General features: G+C 37.6%; 1 protein-coding gene across 1 annotated transcript in view; it reads left to right on the top strand.

Annotated features, from left to right (window-relative positions):
- FMN2 (formin 2) overlaps positions 1–22,358 on the top strand; it is a 478,670-nt gene that overhangs the window by 1,695 nt on the left and 454,617 nt on the right. The window lies entirely within an intron of this gene.

Below are 22,358 nucleotides of genomic sequence, written 5' to 3'. Positions count from 1 at the left end.
CTTTTTTTTAAGGAAACTTTTACTTCCTGATGCCTTCATTCAAACCAGTAGGTGAAGTCTTTATATGCCCTGTTTGGTCAACAGGAGCACATGATCTTGAAAGCATTTGACAAGTTGCATATTTTCCTGACCTCTTGTCCTCATTCCCTCCTCTTCTAAGCACAGCACTTTGATTAGCTGTGTTGTCTCTATTTATATTATGTGTTATTTCATATGCTTATTTCTGTATGTATATGTGTCTTTCTGCTTTGACTATAAGCTCCTTGAGGGTAAGAATTGTCATTTCTATTTTTCTCTCTTCAAAAACTACTACAGTGACTTGCACATAGTAGGGACTTAATAAATCTTTATTGAATTGAATTTACTACAATAACTGAGAGGGACAAAATTAGTCCTCTGAGACATATGGTCAAAATTAGCCATTACAAGGACACTCATTTTTCTTCCTAACTGGTAATTCCATCCATCTTCTCTTCAGTGACAGAGAAAAGTGATGAGTTTGAATGACTGAAATACATGTTTTATCAAGATTTCATCACAAACTGAAACCTAGCATAGGAACATAAATCAGCCTTTAGTTTGTTTTGTTTTGTTATGTTTTTCTAATTCTCCCAAGCTGAACTCTGTTCGAAATAACTTTCTGACTTCTGCACCTTTGCCCACACCATTCTTTCTTACTTATTACACCTTTCCCTGTTTACCATCCTCTCCTCTCCAAATTCTAAGTATCTTTCTAGGTCTAGCTCTGTGACACCTTTATATATCTCTAGCCTACAGTAATCACATTTTCTCCGTAATCATTTCAGTTAATCTTTTTTATGGTAGCCTCCATCTTATAGGAATTTGGTTCAGTTTTAACTTCTCCTCCATAACATTTAAATAGTCTTTTAAAGTGTATTGATACAAATATATCAACTCCAAAGGGAATGCTCAGTACAATAATTATTTGGTTTTATGGATGAGTCAACATAGTATATACCCTGAAGTGGATGCCAAAACACACACTGCAGTACTTGGCCTTCCTTTGTGTGGCTTTTGCAACAGATACCTACACAGACTTCACAATTAACCACAATTTGAGGGTCAGTGTATTGCAGTAAAAGTTGAGCCACCTAAGTGAATTATCTTCTCTTATATGTTCAAGCCAGAACTTTTAAGTCCCAAGGCCTTGTCTTCAGCATGCCTTAATAAATCATCAGGCTGACACATGTATGTTTAATGACCTTTTTGTGAAGTCTTTCAACTAATGAATGGGAAGTTAAGTTAATAGTCATTCATGGGGGAAAAGTTTGAAAATTAAACATGTAGAAAACTGAATAAAAGTGGAATTTATTAATAAATGTCTGTACATGTTGAAATGATTTGGGACTCATCAATGTATGAGGAAAGCTTCCTATTACTGATACCTCCGATGAATAAATGCAAAGATAATAGATCTGAATGACTTACTTCCATTGCTTGAATTCTACTTATTACTTATACCACTATTCTTGTTGCATATGAGGAATACATGAGAGACAGCATGGAATGGTGGATAGAATGCCATACTCAGAGTCAGAAAGGTGAATTCAAAGCTAGTCTGACAATTATTTGCTGGGTGACTCTGGGCAAGTTATTTAACTTCTTGGTGACTCAGACATCTCCTTATGACCTATCTAATAAATTATAGGTTATAATCAGCATTAGTGGAAAGTATAAAGAATGCAAATTTTGTGGTTAAGAATAGCATATTCTGTTTCTTCATATGATCCCCTTTCTTGCTTCTCTCCATTAACTTCTTTGCGTAAATTATTTAAGGTAGTAATAGATTTGGAGTCATCCACATGTGTATAAAATTTAATTATGGTATCTTTATAGGAAAGGGGTCAGAGAAATTAAAGTCTTATTCATTTCTTAGCCCTTGTGAATGTCATAAAGATAAGTATGGGTCTTATTGATGAAAAATCAAATACTGAACCACTCATCTATAGTAACTTATATTTATACAATGCATTCAAAAGCTTCCCTGTATTACCATTAATGAAGTTGCTGAGGGTGATGATCTTTGCAGTTATAAAAACTTGGGAGATATCTAATTTGAGTTAGTGTTTAATCTGTTATACTGTTAAAACATATTTACCACTTAGTATGATAAGTTGATCTTTTTTTAGTAAAATTTAATGACTATTTTTGTTCTTGTATCACTTATATATCCCAATATTCATCCCCTGCCTTACTCTATAATGCTAAGACTTTGCAGGAGTTGGGCAAACCTTATAGGGTTGTTGTGAGGATCAATTGAAATAACATATGTAAAGAGCTCTGCAAACCTTAATGCATTATATAAATGTTACGCAAAAGATCTGGGATTGTTGTCAACAGGAGAACTCCAAGCATTGAATGTCTCACCACAAAGGAAAAGTATAACCTGACTATGACTTAGTTATGCTAGCTAGAGGCTGCTGCTTGAGATACATAGAGGTTGTGACTTGCCCAGGGTCATACAGCTTTACAGTGTCAGAAGTTTAGTTGAATCCAGGTTTTCCTTATTTGAAGCCTAGTACTCTATCCACTTTGTAAGGTAGTTTATGTGTATCTATATAGACAGTTACCTTGTAACAACTTTATGTTATCTACTCCATGAATATTGTTAAAAAGAGAAGTGGCCATTTTTGTTTCCCATTTTACTGAAGAAGTATGGTAGACAAAGAAGTGAAATCACTTTCTCAACGTTATATGGTGATTCAACAGCAGTGCCAGAAATAGAAATCTTCTGATTTTGGCTTGAATGTTTAATATTACAAGAAAATATTTAAATGTTTGAGGGACTCTTATGGTCTCCACATTTTATATGACACCATATCTTTTTTCTTAAAAAATATTTTTTCCAACAGTTTTTACTTGGGTAGCATTGGAGTAATATTCATTATATTTCTTTCTCTTTGCAAATCGTCTTGGAGGACATCTTCCATGTGGCAAGTGTGAATTCAGACTTCATTCAGGGGCCCTTTACTCCAAGTATCTACCATTTGCTCATTATTTAGGCATTGCTTCTGGTTTCTTCCCACTGCTTACTTTGTTATGACTGTCCCTGAAATATCCAGAGATCAAGAGAGCAGATACTATATCTTGGGGGAATTTTCTCTGGCCCTCGTTGTATGTGTATTTGGATCAATTCACTGTCTGCTGCCTTGGAAAGAAAGGTGATTATTATATCTGCGAAGTTCCATAGGCATCTTTATTTTGAACCATATCCCTACATAAAGGAATAGATGTCTGTCTCTTTGTACTAACTAGAGAACATCAGGAGAAAGTTTATAGTAATCTGTTTTTCTATATGTTGGAGAAAGTTGTTTTTCATTTTTCTTGTTTTTTGAAACTTCACATCATTTAACCCTTCTCCATTTCCTTGTTCTATAGAGGAGAAATGGTCTTTCTATGATACCAAGAAAAAATGTCATGGGGAAGACATTCAAATTGAAACTACCTTACAGTCCATTCAGTAGGAATGCTTCCAATTTTTAGAAAAGGATATTGAAAATTTAGAGATTTCATTAATATACCACATATGTAAAGCATAATCCATAAAGTGCTATATATCTAGAGCCATCAAAGAATGAGGTATCTTTTCCCCTATTTTCCAGACTACTGCTTACCTTTTAAATTGTCAGAGAGGGTTTTCACATGTATAATTTTTGATGGAAAACTTTCAGAAATATTCCATGCTTCTAGGCTTTTCTGTCATAGGAGGATTCTGACCTCACTTTAACCTTTGCTTGATGACTCCAGGTCATTATTGTGAACGTGCTGTCCTGCCCTGTACTGTAATATAGCAATGCCCTCAGGTCTGTTGAGCTGTGTTGGGCTATTTGTCTATGTAGCAAATAGACTAAAATTTTCATGGCTTTTGTGATTTCATATCTGATTTAGTAGTATTTTTCCCTTTGTTTGTTTTTTCTATCACCGGTCCTGTCAACCTTTCAGCTGTTACTTCTTAGGCCTATTAAATGTGCTTTGTGTTCAACCAAGCTTGTTAGAATTGCATGAGGAATAAGAGTAAAGACATCTGAGGGGCTCTCTTTTGAGCAAAATGGAGGGAATTTAGTGGACGAATTTGAGGATGTGAACTCATCTGCCAGGTGTGATGGTACATGCTTGTAGTCCCCTCCTGCTATGGACACTGAAGCTGGTAGATCACTTGAATTCAGGAGTTCTGAGATACAGTGAGCTATGCAGATTTGGGTGTCCACACAGAGTTTGACACAAATATGGTAAGGCCCTGGGGAAAAGGAGCCACCAGGCTGTCTAAGGAGGGTGAAACTGCTCATATCAGAATCAAAGAAAGTATGAGCTTCTATGCCAATCAGTAGTGGGCCAGACCCATAAATGGCTCCTGTACTTCCTGACTGGACGAGACAGTGAGATCTATGACTTAGAAAAAAAAATACACCAATTGTCCTGGCTGTGTCTGTCTAGCCAGTTGATGAGTCCCAGTATTAAAATGGAAAGGACATAGCGCTTGCTTACTAGTGAACTGGGTTTGAATTCTAGTTCAGACACTAACTGGCAATATATTTTTGGGCAAATCATTGTATTTCTGTGGCCTGTGGCTCTCACCTCTTTAAAATGGTGGATGTTGGGCTAAATGGTCTTTAAGGCCCCTTACAATTCTGCCATTCTCTGATTCTCTCACATACAGTGTTACCATACCCTGTTCTAAAGGTGAAGAAGACTTCTGAAAGAATGTGAAATCAGTATATTTTTCAGTGCTAACAAAATAAAACCACTTATCTTGCATATAAATATTATAAAGTTCCAGGCTACATTTTTGATTATGCTGGAAGTCAGAGCTCAGTATATACTGATTTTTTAATATCTACTTTTTTTCTCCAACAAGTATATTTTTTTTTTTTAAAAGAAATTGGATTTTTTTTCTTTTGGGGGTAGAGAAGGTAGGGATGAAGGATGGAGTATAGAATAGAAAATAATAATGTAAACTATTTTGCTAACTTTTATGCCAACAATAAACTAGTACACAGGAAGCCCTAAACAGAAACACAATAAAGCCTTAAAGATTGAAAGGTTCCCATGGCAAGGCTGAAGTTTTAGTGTATAATATTTGGAATTTAGACTGCAGTCCTTGTTATTTAGATGAATCATTGAGTAGGTAATACACTCCATGCTCTAGTCTAACCAGACTTGGATAGTAGTGAAATATGCACAGTTTTTTCAATATAACCTGCAAAAAAATCACACATATTCTTTCCTTGTCCCATGGTACCAGCATTACAGGATCCTTCTCTATCCAACTGGGATTTGGTGATTGTGGCAAGAGGAATTATTAGTAAGTACTAGAAGAAGTACTATTAAAGCATTTTTGCTTTGGTCAGAAAATCCACTTCCAGTTCTCCCCCTCCCCCACTTCTTTAGGTCTCTAGTATTCAGTATGTAGGTCTGGATGGCAGTCAAGCAACCCACATACCTTTTAGTGATGGCTTTTAATGACTGATTTTTGAACTGATGACTGGTCTAGTCTTTAGTGCATTTAAGCAGCTGGATAAATGCCAAATGTATTTGAAACTGAACAGGTGCTTTCAGACTTATGATGCCATATGATGCTATTGAAAGAGGTGCTGGGATTGCACTGGTGGGTGGTGCTTATAATAGTTACTCTAACTTGGGGTATTATGTAAATGTTATTTCAATCATTTTTCTTGTTGGGGAACATAAGCTTTGAAACTAAGGTGTACCGCAGGAACCATTTAATAGTCCAAACCCTTCACCTTACAGAGAAGAAAGTTGAGACCCATAGGGATGATCTGTCTTCCCTCAAATCACACAAGTATTAAGAGTGAGAGCCTAGTTTCAAGTCCAGGCCTGCTGACTCCAGTCAGAAGTGCTGTTTCCATTATATTTCACTGGGACTCTCTGCACCATGGGTAGTATTGTGTTCATGTTTTTCTGCTTTTGTCAAATGCTAGATACTTATTGAATACTTCTTAAAATGAGTTTGCACTACAGAAGCTCTCACACTTGAAAACTATTTTCTTAAATAGGGAAAAACAAATACTAGGTGGATCAGTGAATAGACTACTGGTCCTGGGGTTAAGAAGACTCATCTTCATGAGTTTAAATCCGGCCTTAGACATTTACTAGCTGTGTGACCCTGGGCAAGTTGCTTAACCCTGTTTGCCTCAGTTTCCTCATCTGTAAAATGAGCTGGAGAAGGAAATGGCAGACCACTTCAGTATCTTTGTCAATAAAACCCCAAATGGGGTCACAAAGAGTTGGACACAACTGAAATGACTCAACAACAACAACAATAAAATAAGCGCAGACATTTTACTAGTGAGCCAGAGTAGCTCTAACCATTAGTTAGGTCCTTTCTAGCCACTCCAAATAAAAGGGAACATTTCAGGAAGTCGTTTCAACTATCAGATAGTACAGAATGAAGATAGCTGCCTATTTTATGTCCTTATCACCTAACTAGGACACCCAGGCCATCTATCTATTTTCCAATTGGCTGCACTCCTTTGGACTTTTCCATTATGCCCCCAGGAGCTTCATCTTCAGGATCCTCCTCATCCTGCAAGACTGAATCAGCCTTGGCATTCTTACCTCATCAGTATTCTCTGCCCCTCTGATTGGAGGAACCTAAAACCACCATCTAATGTGGGGACTGTCTTTTTCTTTTTTATCCCTTACACTTAGCTCAATGCCCAGCACATTGTAAGCACATAAATATTTATTGACTGACCTCCAAAGTGCTAAAAGTTTTCAATAGTTTCCTTGTTACCCCTCTAGTGCATCATTAATCCCACAAACCGATGGAGCTTTGCAAAAAAGTCTGCCTTCTTCTTTCTCGTTTTCTCAGAAACTTTTAGTGGTTCCCCACTTGCTATGGACAAAGTAGGAAAGTTCAAACAGTGTTTGGGGGATGGTAAACAGATCAATTTGTCTGGAGCAGAGCATGTGGAGACCATGGAAAGGGAGAGGTCATGGGTAATAGAAAAGTTATAATAACAATAAACACCTGTGGATTGATTAGTTAGTTGAAGTATCTTCATGGAGCTTACAGGATACTCTACATACAAAACACATTCATTATTGCTGTTCACTTGTGTCCAACTCTTCCTGATGCAATTTGGGGTTTTCGTGGCAAAGATACTGGAGTGGTTTGACATTTCCTTCACCAGCTCATTTTACAGATGGAGAACTGAGGCAAAGAGGGAAAAAATTTTTGCACAGGATCACAGAACTAGTAAGTATCTGAGGCTAGATTTGAACTCAGAAGGATGAGTCTTCCTGACTCCTGGCCTGACACTCTATCTGCTATACCACCTGACTGTCCCACAGAACACATACAGGCAGTGATAATACACAGTATAATATCTGAAGTATAGTAAAGAGTTGAAACAACACGTTATGTGAGTTCTGAAGTAGAGGAAGACCAAGGAAGGCTTCAACATGCTGAAAGCATTTAAGTCCTCCTTTAAAGAATGTTCAGGAATGCAAGAGATAGGGAGGGAGGGTTTTCTAAGTTTAGGGAACAGAATACAAGCAAAGGCATGGAACTGGAAGAGTGTTGAGCATGTTCAAGAATTCTAGAATATGTAGAGAACAGTCCAGTTTATCAAGTACATAGACTGTCTAAATGGGAATTAAACAAATGAGGCTGGAAGGATAGGATGGTGTAAGATTGTAGAGGGCCTTGAATGCCTGGCAAAGGGGTTTGAATTTTTACCAGGAGGGCAATTGGAAGCCACTGAAAGTTTTTGAGCAAAGGCAAAGGGGAGGAGAAGGTAATAAACCTTTACAGAGTACCTGCCCTTTTGGGGGCATTGTGGTAAGCACTTTTACAAATATTATCTCATTTGATCCTTACAATGACCCTTAAGGTGGATGCTATTATTATCCCCATTTTATAGTTGAAGAAACTGAGGCAATCAGAAGTTAAATGACTTGTCCCTGATCACACAGCTAGTAAGATTCTGAGGCTAGAGGATTTGAACTTGGGTCTTCCTAACTCTGTACCACCATAAGATGGGTGTGAAAGATCAGGCAGGGGAAGAAAAATAATAGGAAGATCTACTGGGAGGCTGTTACTATGGTCCAGGGTTGGTGGTAATGAGATTGAGTTCTAGGGTGGTGGCATTGGGGAAGGAACGTAGCAAACCTATTTTATGGAAGTAGAAATGACAGGAATTGGTGACTATGAGGAGTGAGAAAGAGTAAGAAGTCAGAGATGTTACTAAAATTTTATATATAGAAACTAAATCTGGGAGCCACAGACAGAAACAGTGAAGTCATAAGGAGAAAGCTGGTTTTGGTTTTCTGAGGTTTTAAAAAAATTTTAGGGGGCATGGGGGAGGGGATAATAAGCTTGTAGTAAGCATTATCTAGAGCAGGGCTGTCTAAAATACAGCCGAGGGCCACATGGAGCCCTCAGTGTGATTTTATGTGGCCCGCCTGTGGATTTTAATTTTCATGAGCGAAAAAATAAAATAATAATTTGCATGGAATGCGTATTAGATTTTTAAATTCCATCACTAACAAATAATCTTGTTGATGTTAATTTTCTTTGGTGTTTTTAAGCAGTATTATGGACAGAACATAGCACACAGAATTTTCAGTGGATCTGTGGGATGAGTCCATCTGTATGATGCAGACTAGTCAGTATGCACCTACCTTTATACTGTTGTGTTGTTGCTTTGTTGTTTTGTGTTTGCTTTCACACTTTCTATTATTTATTTTTTTATTTTTTATTCTGCATGTGGCCCTCGAGTAATTATTTTATTTTAATGCGGCCCTAAGATAACCTGAGGTTGGACAGCCCTGATCTAGAGAATGTCCTTTGAAGGTTACTCATCCCTCTCAAGGGAACATAATAGGAGATTAAATCTTCCTACAAAGTAGTATTTTGAAAATTTATTGCTTTTATTTATTGACATAGATGAAGCTGACTATGCCCATGCCAGCAAGGAAGTCTCTATAAATCTTGGAATAAAGATATTTTTAGACCTGGGGTGGTCATAGAGAAGATGGAGAAAATGATGATGGCAAACATAACTGGCAATAAGATTTTAGATGTTCAAATTTTAACTAAATTTTAAGGAGAATTTGATTTGCTGGATGGTTAGTTTGTAGTGTCAATAGTTTACATCCAGATGTTTGCATATTGGAGAAAAACCTCAGCTTGTGATTTTATGTATAGTGGTCAGTCGTATTTTATGGTAATACATAAATCAAAAGGCCCATTATAATGTGTGACCCAGGGATTTAAAAGAGTAGGAGTCTATTCCCAGTCCTGCTACGAGATAACATATTATTGAGCAAGTCATTTAAGTTAGAAGTGTCTTCTGTTATCTAAGTAATAAGATTGCTCTAGTATCTTAAAAGGATGGAGGACTATATAGATTTAATTAATGGTTGAATCTAAAGAAGTCCCACAAGATACAATCAAATGATGCCACTTATGAATTAACTATACAACAGTGCATTTCCTTTTTAGGTTTTATGTTTATTATTTTTTTGCCTAGTATTTGTAAGTGTTTTTCATCCCATTCTTTTAGGAGCTAGATCTGGAGTGACTTTGTTACACACTGCCATTTAGGGCTTTGTATTTCCATTTTACAAATTACTCAGCAAATAGAAGCACAGAAGGGATCCCTTGAGTTTTCAAAAGATGGTTTTTCTGACGTTTAAGCAGGTTTGGCCTATTTGGAGAACATGCCACATTAAAAACAGATGAAGTAGAATGGGCTGATTTCACGATTTAAACTTAGAACGGTTTTAATAATTTATGATAGTTTTTTAAACTATAATACCCTTAATTGTTTTTTTGTATTAACATTTTTATTTAAAGTCTTATTTCCAAATTCTACCTCTTGCCTCCCCCACTCCCCCAGAGACAATAAACAATCAGATATAGGGTATACATGTGCAATTATGTAAAACATTTTCATATTAGTCATTTTTGTACAAGAAGGCTCAATTATCTTTTTAAATGAAAGAAAGTGAAAAATAATGTGCTTCAGTCTGTATTTAAACAATATCAGTTCTTTCTCTGGAGGCAGATAGTATGCTTCACCATTAGTCTTTTGGCATTGTGTTGGATCATTGTATTGCAGAGAATAGCTATCGATAACTGTCATTCACAGTTCTTCATCAAACAGTGTTGCTGTTACTATGTACGATGTTCTCCTGGTTCTCTTCACTTTATCAGTTCATGTAAGTCTTTCCAGGTTTTTCTGAAATCATCCTGATTGTCATTTCTTATAGCACAATAATATTCTACTACATCATACACCATAGCTTGTTTAGCAATTCCCTAATTGATGGACATGCCTTCAATTTCCAGTTCTTTGCCACTACAAAAAGAGCTGCTATAAATATTTTTTCTACAAATAAGTCCTTTTCCCTTTTTTTGGATGTCTTTGGGATATAGATCTAACAGTGGTATTACTGGATCAAAGGGTATGTACAATTTTACAGCCCTTTGGGCATCGTTACTAATTGCTCTCCAGAATGGTTGAATCAATTCACAACTCCACCAACAATGTGTCCCAGTTTTCCTTCATTCCTCCAACATACAATATTTCCCTTTTTTTCATATTAGCCAATCTGATAGGTATAAGCTGATACCTCAGATTTTTTTTAATTTGCATTTCTCTGACCAATAGTGATTTAGTACATGTTTTTTTTATATGACTATAGATAGCTTTGATTTCTTCGTCTAAAAACTTCCTGTTCATATTTTTGACCATTTATTAATTAGGGAATGATTTGTATTGTTATAAATTTGACTCAGTTCTCTATATATTTGAGAAATGAGGCTTTTATGAGAGATACTTATTGCCACATTTTTCCTGAGTTTTCTGCTTTCCTTATAATTTTGGTTGCATTGGGTTTTTTTTTACAAAAACTTTTAAATTTTATATAATCAAAATTATCTAGTTTACATTTTGTAATACTCTCTATATCTTCTTTAGTCCTAAATTCTTCCCTTATCCATAAATCTGATAGAAAAACTATTCCAGATATTAAAGATATATATAGGCATATGAAAAATGCTTGAAATCACTACTGATTAGAGAAATACAAATCAAAACAACTCTTAGATACCACATCTCTCCTGTCAGGTTGGCTAAAATAACAAAACAGGAAAATGATAAATGCCGGAGAGGATGTGGGAAAATTGGAACATTGTTACATTGCTGGTGGAGTTGTGAACTGATCCAGCCATTTTGGAGAGCAATTTGGAACTATGCCCAAAGGGCTATAAAAATGTTCATACCCTTTGACCCAGCAATACCACTTCTAGGGTTGTATCCCAAAGAGATCCCACAAGTGGGAAAAGGACCCATATGTACAAAAATGTTTATAGGAGTTCTTTTTGTGGTAGCTAAGAATTGGAAATCAAAGGGATGCCCATCAATTGGGGAGTGGCTGAACAAGCTGTGGTATATGAAGGTAATGGAATACTATTGTGCCATAAGAAATGGGGATGATATGGACTTCGTAACAACCTGGAAAAACCTACACGACATAATGCTGAGTGAGCGGAGCAGAGCCAGGAGAACATTGTACACAACCACAGATACATGGATTCCTCGAGGACCAACCCTGACAGACTTCACTCTTCTCAGCAACACAAGGTGCAAGGACAACTCCAGGGGACTCACGATGGAGAATGCTATCTTCATCCAGAGAAAGAACTGTGAAGTTTGAATGCAGATTGAGGCACACCACATGCTCGCCTTTTTTCTTCCCTTTTGTTTTTGTTCTTGGGGTTTTTTTTTTTTTTGGTTCTGTCTCTTCTTTCTCATGATTCATTCCATTGGTCATAATTCTTCTCCACAACTTGACTAGTGTGTAGATTAATTCAATGTGAAGTTATATGTGGAAGTTATATGGGATTCCATGCCGTCTTGGGGAGGGCAGGGGGGAGGGAGGGAAGAAAATCTGGAACTCAAAATTATGTAGAACTGAGTGCTGTAAACTAAAAATAAAAAAAAATTAAAAAAATAAAAAGAATAAAAAAGAAAAACTATTCCATGCTCTCTTAATTTGCTTATGATATCACCTTTATGTGTAAATCGTGTACCCATTTTGACCTTCTCTTGGTAGAAGGTGTGAGATGTTGATCTATACCTCATTTCTGTCATACTGTTTTCCAGTTTTTCCAGCAGTTTTTGTCAAATAATGAGTTTTTGTTGGAAAAGCTTGGGTCTTTGGGTTTATCATATACAAGATTACTAAGTACATTTACTATCATGTCCTTTGTCCTAATCTACTCCACTGATCCATGACTCTATTTCTTAGCCAGTATCAGATTCTTTTGATAATTACCACTTTATAATAAAGTTTGAGATCTGGTTGGCTAGATCATCTTCTTTCACATTTTTTTTTTGTTGTTGAATCCCTTGATATCCTTAAGCTTTTATTTTTCCCAGTGAATTTTGTTATTATTTTTCTAGCTCTATAAAATATTTTTGGCAGTATGATTGATATGGCACTGAATAAATAGATTAATTTATATAGAATTGTCATTTTTATTATATCTATGAGTAATATTTTTTCCAGTTGTTTAGATCTGACATTGTTTATGTCAAAAGTGTTTTATGGTTGTGTTCATATAGTTCCTAGGTATGTCCTGGTAGGTAGAATCTGAGTATTTTATATTGTCTACAATTATTTTAAATGAAATTTTTCTTTCTATGTCTTGCTGCTTGACTTTGTTGTTAATATATATATATGTGTGTGTGTATGTATATGTATGTATATATGTATGTAAATATATATGTGTGTGTGTGTATATATATATATATATATATATATATATATATGCTGATGACTTTTGTGGGTTTATTTTGTATCCTGCAAATTTGCTAAAAGTTTCTATGATTTGTTCATTGATCCACTTGTTTTTTTTTTCTAGGATTAGATTATTTAATTTCTAATTAATTTAAAATCTCTCTTTCCATTGTCCATTATTGAATGTAATTTTTATTGCATTATGATCTGAAAAAGATGTGTTTACTATTTCTGATTTTCTGCGTTGGTTGTGAGGTTTTTATGTCCTAATACATGGTCAGTTTTTGTGTAGGTGCCATGTACTGCTGAGAAAAAACTATATTCCTTTCTATTCCCATTCAGTTTTCTCCAGAGATCTACTATATCTAACTTTTCCAGAATTTTATTCACCTTCTTAACTTCTTTCTTGTTTATTTTTTTTATTAGATTTATCTAGTTCTGAGACAGGAAAGTAGAGGTCCCCCACTAGTATAGTTTTATTATCTATTTCCTCCTGTAACTCATTCAACTTCTCCTTCAAAAATTTAAATGCTATACCTTTTGGTGCCTATATGTTTAGTATTGATATGACTTCATTGTCTGTGGTACCTTTTGGTAAGATATGGTTTCCGTCCTTATCTCTTTTTATTAGATGTATTTTGGCTTTTGCTTTGTCTTAGATCATCGCTACCACTGTTTTCTTTGTTTCAGCACAAGCATAATATATTCTGTTCCAGTCCCTTCCCTTTACCCTGTGTGTATCTCTCTGTTTCAAATGTGTTTCTTGTAAACAACATATTGTAAGATTCTGGATTTTAATCCATTCTGCTATCTGCTTCCGTTTTATGGGTGAGTTCATCCCATTCACATTTATAGTTATGATAACTGTGTATTTCCCTCCATGCTATTTTTCCCTTGTTTAGTGCTCCCCCTTACTCCACACTTTTTCCCTCCTTGGAAGTGTTTTACTTCTGATCACCCACTTCCCCAATATACCATCCCTTTTATCAGTACACCCTCCCATTTCTATTATCCCTGTTCCTTTTTACTTCCTATATCGGTAAGGCAAGATTCATGACCTTGAGGATGACCATGAACATGCCCAAATGGTTCAGAATCAGGAAGTATAAGAAATTCACTGGGTAGAAGGTGAGGAAGTATAACATTTATTTAGACATAAGAAAATCCAATCCCAGGACCAATAATTCCAATTTTATATAGTAGCAATAATATTCCAAAGCCAGTAAGCCCACCTCAATGTAGCAACAAGGAAATTGTAACACAATATTATAGTGAGGAGCCAAGTCATCCTGTAAACTTCCCTCCCCCCCAGGGCCTTCCTGTAAACAATCCCTCATGAACCCTAACTCTCTGCCTAGCACTCTCTTCTGTCCCTCTGTAGACTCCAAGTTCCTGTTCCTTCTCCTTTGGCTGAATTCTGATTCTTGTAGCTCTTGCTGCCTCAATGTCTTCTTGATGTCTGCTTCTGAATCCTGCCATTTTCAGTTCTGCTGCTTTCAGTTCTGGGCTCTCTTTTTATACAGTCCTAGCTGTCATATGATTGACTGGAACTCAGTGCACATACCATTGGCTCCAGTCTTAGCAACAGCTCTTAGGGCCCTGAGGGCTTCACACCCACATCGGCTTAACTAGCCAAAGGGTGTGGGCTTGGGGCCTCACACCTAGTTAGTGAAAGAGTGTGGGCCTGCCTCTAATCAGGCCTCTCTCTGTTGGCCCCACCTGAGACCTATTCAATGGGCGGCAAAGATCATTCACTTACTGATTGGCCTTATACTCCGCCCCAAGATCTTTCATCTCCATTACATAGGCAACTTATGTCTGAATAGGTACAAAGGTTTTTTCAAGTACAACAGAATCCCCTTAAAATGAACACAGCACATTTGCAAAATATTTAACATAACATCTCATCACCAGAGTGGTCACATGGCTCGCCTGTCAGCCCCTAGATCTTTGTATCCATTACACAGGAAAATGGGAAGCTGATGTCAATAATACCATAACAATGTAACAATATAACAAGGATAATAAAAATAAGTACACAGAACAATCATTCCCCTGCTCAAAAGAATGTGGCTCAAAATCTTGGGGTAAGGGCAAGGGTCTCATCCTCCATAGCTTCTTCTTGCTGAAATTGGATGTAGAGCTGCCCCTGCCCCAAGAGGTCAAGAGTCCTATTCTAGAGGTCAGTTCTTTAGCAAGCTGGCTCAATTGACAGTCAGTCATCTGAAAATGTAGGGTACTTAGGGTACTTAAGCCTAGAGGGGACAGAACTAGCAACAAGGTTAACCAAAACAACCACCAAAAGGAGTAGGCAAATATGGGCTGTTATCCTTCAAATAAGGTCATCTCCATTTTGACTGAGACTCCAACTACTCAATGTCAATTCAATCTCATAGCCAAACTTGGGTGAGAAGTGTTTCTTTTTAAAAGTAACGCAATGAGGAAACTAAGCCAGGAAGACCCATCCTAGATAGAAACTAGGATTGTCCTCAGGGCTATTTCTTCTACTTGTTAATCATGCAAGAACACATTCCCTCTGAGTGGCTTGTGGCATTTATCAGGGTTAGCCATGTTTCTGGAGTCCGTGAGCCCATTATCATAGCCCTATTCACGGTAAAATATATGAGTCAGGGGCACGATTTGGTAATTATCTTCCCCTGAATAAACAACTGTTACAGTATTGTCCTTCCCATGGGCTATGATTTCTGCAGCCTTTGGAACACCATCTGGATTCCGTTTTACCCATATCTTAGCTCTCAATTTTATTCTATCAATAGAACCAAGCCCTTCCGTTCCTTTGCTAGTTATTTTGGAAGGAGGGACAGTTTTCACAATAGGCATTTTTTCACAAGGAATAATGATCACTTGAACTATTCTCTCATTTCTACAAAACTGTACAGGTTCTTCACCCAAATTCTGGAGTGCCACAACAATTTTTCTTTGATAATTAGAATCCATCACTCCAGCCAATACATGTATTCCTTGAGCTGTTAATCCTGGTTTAGGTAATATTCAACTAAAGTGATTCTTTGGGATTCTCATACATATCCCAGTAGAAGTTTTTCTTATCTCTTTTCTATTCAACCTAAAGTTCTCTATACTATGTAAATCATGTCCTGCCAAACCAGGTGTTCCTGGACAAAGTGGTGGGATATCTTCCCTCACAGTCCAAAATTCAATATTTTATGGTAACTGAGGTGGGAATTTTTTTTTTTTTTACTATTTTCTCTTTTGGAATACTAAGGTAATCAAGTACCTTTGATGAGTCTTGCCTTTCAAATGTAATGGCAAGCAAAGTAGGACTTTTTAATGTTTTTTTGTTTGAGTGCACTGAGGTAATCAAATGTCTTTGTTTCAATTTTGATTGAATCAAGAGTGTTTTGAAGACCTGCATAAGAAACAAGAAAGCCCCAGGCCCCAGGTCCCACACCTTTTTGCTAAGTGGGCTCTGAGCCCTCAGGGCCCTGAATAGGGTATAAGAGCTATGAAGTTGGTGTTTTGTTGGTGCTTCTCTCTGGTAACTATGTATGTGATTTGGTTAGACAGATAAAAGCCTGTCTGCTGATCTGTTTATATGTGCTCTGAAGTTCAGGCTGCTGGCTTTCTATCCTGAACTAAGTGCTATATGTGTGTTTAAGTAAAGCAAGATTGTTAACCCCTTAAAGTTGCTTTCCTTAGAAAAGCAGATCAAAGAATCTGTGCTAGCAGCCCTCCTGTGTGCTGGTGTTTTTGGTCTTTCACCTCTACAACAACTGCTACCAACATTGTTGTTACACTTCCTTATAGGGTAAGATAGATTTTTTGTATCCAAGTGAATGTGTATGTTATTCCCTCTTTGAGTCAGTTCTGATGAAAGTAAGGTTTAGTCTTTGTCCACCACTACCCCTGCATCTTCCCCTCCATTATAATAACTCTTTCTTTTATGTGGGATAATTTATCACATTCAATATCCCTTCTCCTATTTGCTCTCCTTTTTTGCCTTCTTTTTTTGGTTTTGTTTCTCCTTTCTCATGATTCATTCCATTGGTTGTAATTCTTCTTTCCAACTGGGCTATTATGTAAATGAGTTCAATATGAAGGTAAATGTAGAACCTACATCGGATTACATGCTGTCTTGGGGAAGGAGGGAGGAGAGGGAGGGAGTGAAAATTTGGAATCCAAAAACCTGTGGAAGTGAATGTTGTAGACTAAAATTAAAAAATAAATGAATTTATAAAAAAAAAATCCCTTCTCCTTCTTCTTCCAGTGTAATCTTTTTTCTCACCCATTTATTTTGTTTTTGGGGGGTATCATCCCATCAAAGTAACCTTATATTATATGTGTATGTGTATCTGTATAGGGGTGTGTGAGTGTGTGTGTGTGTGTGTGTGTGTGTGTGTGTATTTCCTTCTAATTGCTCCTATAGTAATAAAATTAAGAGTTGAAAATACTATCTTGCCATATAGAAATATAAACAGTTTAGTCTTATTGAATTTATGTTTTCCCTTTCTTGTTTCTTTTTTACCTTTTTATGTTTTCCTTGAGTCTTATATTTGGAGGACAGATTTTTAAATTCACTCTCGTCTTTTAATTAGGAATTATTGAAAGCCCTGTACTTCATTAAATATTCATTTTTCCCCAGAAAGTTTATATTCAGTTTTGCTGGGGAGGGATTATTGGTTGTATACCTAACTCTTTTGTCTCCCAATATATCACATTCCAAGACCTCCAGTTCTTTAATGTGTAAACTTCCAAATCCTGCGTAATCCTGATTGTATCTCCACAATATTTAAGTTTTGTTTTTTTTTTTAGCAGCTTGCAATACTTTTTCTTGAGCTGTAAACTCTGGAATTTGGCTATGATGTTCTTGGGAGTTTTCATTTTGGAATCTCTTTCAGGTGGTGTTTGGGGGAGTCTTTCAATTTCTATTTTGCTATTGGTTCTAACATATCAGGGCAGTTTTCTTTTAGTGAGCTTTTGTACTTCCTTTTACATTTTGTCAATTCTATTTTTTAGGTATTTTCCTCTGTAAATATTTGTTTATCTTTTTCCATGTTATTGACATTTTTCAGAATTCTCCTGCATTGCTCTCATTTCTTTTCCCAATTTTTCTTCTACTTCTCTAATTTGCTTTTTAAAATCTTTTTAAGCTCTTCTTGGAATTCTTTTTGGGCCTGAGACGAAATTCCATTTTTTCCCCTTGAGGCTTCACATATAGCTATTTTGATGCTATTGTCCTCTTCTGTGTTTATGCCTTGATTCTCCCTGTCACCATAGAAACTTTTTTATTAAAATTTATTTAATATATTTAGTTTTCAGCATCGATTTTCACAAGAGTTTGAATTACAAATTTTCTCTCCATCTCTACCCTCCTTCCCACTCCAAGATGGCGTACACTCTGGTTGCCCTGTTCCCCAGTCAGCCCTCCCTTCTGTCACCCCACTCCCCTCCCATCCCCTTTTCCCTTCCTTTCTTGTAGGGCAAGATAAATTTCTACGCCCCATTGCCTGTGTATCTTATTTTCTAGTTGCATGCAAAAACTTTTTTTTTTTGTTTTTAAACATCTGTTTTTAAAACTTTGAGTTCCAAATTCTCTCCCCTCTTCCCTTCCCATACACCCTCCCTAAAAAGTCAAGCAATTCAACATAGGTCACATGCATATCATTATGTATAACCCTTCCACAATACTCATGTTGTGAAAGACTCACTATATTTTGCTCCTTCCTAACCTATCCCCCTTTATTGAATTTTCTCCCTTGACCCTGTCCCCTTTCCAAAGTGTTTGTTTTTGATTACTTCCACCCCCATCTGCCCTCCCTTCTATCATCCCCCCCTTTTTATCTTCTTCCTCCTTTCTCCTGTGGGGTAAGATACCCAATTGAGTATGTATGGTATTCCCTCCTCAGGTCAAATCTGATGAGAGCAAGATTCACTCATTCCCCCTCACCTGCCTTCTCTTCCCTTCCTACAGAATTGCTTTTTCTTGCTACTTTTATGCAAGATAATTTACCCCACTCTGTCTCTCCCAATCTCCTTCTCTCAATATATTCCTCTCTCATCCCTTAATTTTATTTTATTTCTTTTAGATATCTTCCCTTCATCTTCAACTCACCCTGTGCCCCCCCCCTCTCTCTCTCTCTCTATATATATATATACATACACATATACATATACATATATACATACAAACACACTCACATAGATATATATATATGTTTATATATATATACAAACATATATATATGCATATTCCCTTCAGCTACCCTAATACTGAGGTCTCGTGAATCATGCACATCATCTTTCCATGTAGTAGTGTAAACAAAACAATTCAACTTTGGTAAGTCCCTTGCAATTTCTTTTTCTTGTTGTTTTTCTTGATTACCTTTTCATGCTTCTCTTGATTCTTGTGTTTGAAAGTCAAATTTTCTATTCAGCTCTGGTCTTTTCACTGAGTTAGCTTGAAAGTCCTCTATTTTATTGAAAATCCATAATTTGTCTCGGAGCATGATACTCAGTTTTGTTGGGTAGGTGATTCTTGGTTTTAATCCTAGCTCCATTGACCTCCGGAATATCGTATTCCAAGCCCTTCAGTCCCTTAATGTAGAAGCTGCTAGATCTTGTGTTATCCTGATTGTGTTTCCACAATACTCAAATTGTTTCTTTCTGGCTGCTTACAATATTTTCTCCTTGATCTGGGAGCTCTGGAATTTGGCGACAATATTCCTAGGAGATTTCTTTTTGGGATCTATTTGAGGAGGCGATCGGTAGATTCTTTCAATTTCTATTTTGCCCTGTGGCTCTAGAATATCAGGGCAGTTAACCTTGATAATTTCTTGAAAGATGATATCTAGGCTCTTTTTTTGATCATGGCTTTCAGGTAGTCCAATAATTTTTAAATTGTCTCTCCTGGATCTATTTTCCAGGTCAGTGGTTTTTCCAATGAGATATTTCACATTGTCTTCCATTTTTTCATTCCTTTGGTTCTGTTTTATAATATCTTGATTTCTCATAAAGTCACTAGCTTCTACTTGCTCCAATCTAGTTTTTAAGGTAGTATTTTCTCCAGTGGTCTTTTTGACCTCCTTTTTCATTTGGCTAATTCGACCTTTCCAGGCATTCTTCTCCTCATTGGCTTTTCGGAGCTCTTTTGCCATTTGAGTTAGTCTATTTTTTAAGGTGTTGTTTTCTTCAGTGTATTTTTCAGCATTTTTTGGGTCTCCTTTACCAAGTCATTGACTGTTTTTCATGGTTTTCTCACATCCTTTTCATTTCTCTTCCCAATTTTTCCTCTACGTCTCTAACTTGCTTTTCCAAATCCTTTTTGAGATCTTCCATGGCCTGGGACCAGCTCATGTTTTTCTTGGAGGCTTTTGTTGTAGGCTCTTTGACTTTGTTGACTTCTTTAGGCTGTATGTTTTGGTCTTCTTTGTCACCAAAGAAAGAATCCAAAGTCTGAGACTGAATCTGGGTCCATTTTTGTTGCCTGGTCATGTTACCAGCCAACTAACTTGACCCTTGAGTTTTTCAGCGGGGTATGACTGCTTGTAGAGTTAAGAGAACTTTGTTCCAAGCCTGGGGGGATGCGCCAGCTCTGCCACACCAGCACTCCTCCTTCCCCAAGAACCCCCAACCGGGACTGGACTTAGATCTTCAGCAGTCTTTTCACTCCTGCTGTGATCCACCACTTAATCCCTCCCACCAGGTGGGCCTGGGGCCAGAAGCAACTGCAGCTGTAGTTCTGTAGCTGCCCCACCTCTTCTGCCCCCGGGGCGGTGGCCAAACCACGAACTCCTTCCACTCCCACAGCTTTTCCTACTAACCTTCTCTGTTGTCTTTGGTGTTTGTCGGTCAAGAAGTCTGGTAACTGCTGCAGCTCACTGATTCAGGGCGCTAGGGCACACTCCCCTCGGCTCCTGGTCTGGTTGGTCCACGCCGCCCATGCTGGGCTCTGCTCTGCTCCCAGCTCCATGAGGGATAGACCTCACCCAGAGAACATCCAGACTGTCTTGGGCTGGATCCCTGCTTCCCTCTGGTATTTTGTGGGTTCTGCAGTTCTAGAATTGGTTCAGAACCATTTTTTATAGGTTTTTGGAGGGACTCAGTGGGGAGCTCACACTAGTCCCTGCTTTCCAGCTGTCATCTTGGCTCTGCCCCCAACCATAGTAACTTTTTAAAGTCAAATTCCTTTTTTAATTTTTGCTCATTTTTTTCTGGCTTTTCTGTGACTTGGTGTTTCTATGTGAGAGTTGGTCTCTGGTCCTACACTATCTCAAGCTTTTTGTGCTGAGGCTCTGGATCTTACTTCTGGCTTTCATAGGGCTTCAGGGCTTACCTTCTTGCTTTCACTGGAAAGTAGACTTCCTTTCTGGCTTGTACTGGGGGCTAGGGCCTCCCTCTTGGCCTCCCCTGAGTGTGGGGATTACCTGATGGCCTGGCCTAAGGGTGAGGCCTTGCTACTGAGTTGCTATAGTAACAGAGTCTTTCTGGTGGCTTGCCCCAGGGTTGGGGTTTCTCTGCTGACCAGTCCTGGGTTGAGGGAGGCCTCATCACTTGTCAGCATTGGGGTCAATACCTTGCTGATGGCATGTGCTGGGGGTGGAGTCACTGAGGTGGGGCCTTGCTGAGCTGTACAGACTGCTCACTTGCCTAGGGGCCTGCTGGATTGCAGGAGGGTGAGGCCTTGCGAGTGGATTGCCCCAGGCTTGGAGCCTTGCTGCAGGCCCCCTGTTGTGAGGCTGGCTGCTGCTGCTCCTCTTGTATCACTCTCCTCCCACCCCAGTGAGACCAACCTTTCCTGCCATGCTGGTAAGCTGCTTAACTGCTCCTAGATCAATTCTGAGAGGGTTTTTCTAATTGTTTGGAGAGGACTTTGGAAGGGCTTCAGAGGGTTCCTTCCTCACTATGCCATCTTGGCAACTGAAATTTACCCTTAATTGTTAACACAAATTCTTTGTGTTTTAAAAGAATCCAGAAAGCGTTGGAATAACAGTAGGTTAATGATTTTCAGTGATTCATAAATGGGTTGTAGATGAGTTTACAAGGAACATATTGGTAGATGATAGGTTCTTTGGGGCTTTCACATTACAGACCTGCTCTTAACTATTCTGAGAGCTTGGAGGCATTTATTCTTTCCAGTTTTTAAAAAGTATTTTTAGGAACCAATGATATTGGGTTCTATGTATAGTTTATTGCTGTTGAAGTGCTATTTACTTTAAAATACTGGGGCTGAAGTAGTTGGCCTAGATGATCTTTACTATCCCTCCCAACTCTAATTTCTATAATCCTCTTGTTTCTACAAATGTAAAAGAACTTGAATAATACTCCAGATCATTTTGTTATTATTGTTTAAAGTTACATAAGGTAATGAACTCAATACTAAAGTTTTACACTGAGGACTCTCTTCACAGTTTAACAGCTATCCTAGGTTCCCCAAGGCTATGCCAACAGAGCACAATGCATGAAAGATCCTACCGAGCTGGAAGGGCTTCAAGAAAAGACTACTGATGAGAATATATGCTTGTTATGTGAGAGGCATTCTAGCTAAGCTTAGAGACACTTGTCAGGTTGACTGCAGTATGATTCAA

Source organism: Trichosurus vulpecula, chromosome 4 (genome assembly GCF_011100635.1).
Source record: "Trichosurus vulpecula isolate mTriVul1 chromosome 4, mTriVul1.pri, whole genome shotgun sequence".
NCBI lineage: Eukaryota > Metazoa > Chordata > Mammalia > Diprotodontia > Phalangeridae > Trichosurus > Trichosurus vulpecula.
Note: the sequence above shows the minus strand (reverse complement) of the source record. Positions and strands in the feature narration are given on the sequence as shown.